Raw genomic sequence first — 2,306 nt, forward strand, 5'->3', positions numbered from 1 at the left:
TCTTTGGCTTATTTTAGTCACCCTTTTTTCTTTTTTTAGATATATATATTATATCTCTCACCCTATTTTAGTTTGATTTCAATTGACGTGGCTTGTGTTAACCTGTAACCTTGGAGGTACCATTCTGATTGTTAGACTTGGCTTCTAAATCTGATTTCTTCAACAAAATCTCCCAACCTTTAGTGTTCTGTAAAGTATGACAAAGCAATTTCTCTTGTACTCTCTTCAAAATCTGTGTGCACTGGGTGAGTTAGTTATCACTAGATCACAACCATATAAAAGTATCTTGGGGGCTTATGTGCACAAATGAGTGTTCAGATCAACCACCCCATTAAATTAAAAATTTGATCCAAATGGATTCCCGTAGAGCGTAAATGAGGTTATAGCCAGTTGGCTATTGACAGATTAGTTTTATTAGCTGATTAGAGCAAAGAAATTCTGTGCTTGGTTGAGGATCCCTCTCTCAAAATATGGTTTTAGCTCTATATTTAGGAGGCAAGCTCCAAAAAGCAACATTTGCCATTTCGCAGACCCCATATAAACCTATGGGAACTGCATATCTGCTCTACCCTCTTAATATATTAAGGGGTAATCCTATTCCAGGCGAAGGGTGCGAGTTGCCATTGCAACGCCGTTAAAACACTGCTAACGGACCAGCACTTTGCAGCCCGCTCAGAGCCCGAATTCGCAGAATTTTGCTCAAAACCCTATGGAGCTGCGAGTAATTTTAAGCGAATATGGGCTGCCGTAAAGTGCGACCACTGCCGCAATGACTTGCACCCGCGAGATTTGTTGCAGCTAATAGAATTGACCCCTAAGTTTCTTTCTAATGTAACTTTTGAGTGCAAAAATGGTCTGATATATTGGTCCCATATGGCTCATAAGTTTGCCAGTGTATGGACTGCTTTATTGCACAGTAATAAATGGGGATATTGATGGAAAGCTACACTGAGAAAATGTCTTCCATAGTAGAGAACTAACTGAAGAATAAACAGACTTCAGTGAGTAGTGTGGCCTGTAGCTAAGATGGCCACAGTTCATAAACTTTTATGCTGCATTGCCATGAAAGGAAAACTGAATATGTAATAAATACATTGTTTGCAGCTAGCTGTGACAATGTCTGGTGACTGCAGCACCAAGGAAGATGAATACCAGTGCTGGGTACAGAATAGGAGAGCCTCCTTACTATATTTGACAATAGAAATGTATAGAACTGTCCATTTGGATTACCCTGCAGCCCTGGGTGAGCTAAGTTCCAGACTGCTGGGGTACACTTGAAAAAGTCAGCACTGGTTATATAGTATACAAAAATATTTCAATGTTTTGCCTGGATACATTTAGATATATATGTCTGACTCTTGGAAAGTGTATTGAGTGGCAAAGTTACCTGTTAAGGGTCAATCCAATTAGGTGTGAGTTCATTTTGCAATCCAATTGGCAACTGTCACTGAACCAGTCCAACTGAATTCAAACTTTCCACTCGCACCTCCCTGCAGGTGAGAGATGTAAAAGAACATTTTGATTTCAAGGGTAAAATGTTGGGACACTGTGCTGAACCCCTTGGACACTGCCCCCTACTGATTAATTAGGCAATTGGATGTTTGCAATTAGCTTAATTAGTCCAATAATTACATGTCGGTTTTTTTGGGGGGGGCTCATATTACCGCGAAAAACAACTTTTTAGTTAGTTTAGGCAACCCAAGTTTAATGAAAACACAATTTTTTTTGTTTATGGGAAAATTATTATTTTTATAATTTTTCAAGGTGCCCTTCAAGTACCCCAAACATATTACATATTTTTTTTTTTTTTTTTTTCATTTAATTTGTTTGAGATTCAACGGGTTAGATTTTTATAATTTTTTTGCATTTAAAAACACAAAAAACAAACAGCCATTTGACACCATTTATAAAACTGCAGTACCTTCCTAGTGCCCACAAACAGCCTTCTATATGGTCCTGCTAACTAAATTATCAATTTTGGGGGGGTTCCAGGATGGTCTCCCCACTTTTTCATGCACTTCTCTCACATCTCATTTGGGAGGGAATTCGCAAACCTCCGCTGTGATCACTGCAAATAGGCTTTTTTAATTGGATTGGAGAATTCTCGGGAGCGCGCATTTGTGCAAAGTCTGCAAGTTTCAAGAAACAAACTCAATTTGCACCTAATTGGATTGACCCCTTATTGCAGTGTTGGCTAACCTTGACACTCCAGCTGTTACGGAACTACATAACCCAGCATGCACTGCTACAGTTTTGCTATTAGGGCATGCTAAAACTGTAGCAGGGCATGCTGGGATATATAGTTC

Source organism: Taudactylus pleione, unplaced genomic scaffold (assembly GCF_031769625.1).
Source record: "Taudactylus pleione unplaced genomic scaffold, aTauple2 ptg000184l, whole genome shotgun sequence".
NCBI classification, from domain to species: domain Eukaryota; kingdom Metazoa; phylum Chordata; class Amphibia; order Anura; family Myobatrachidae; genus Taudactylus; species Taudactylus pleione.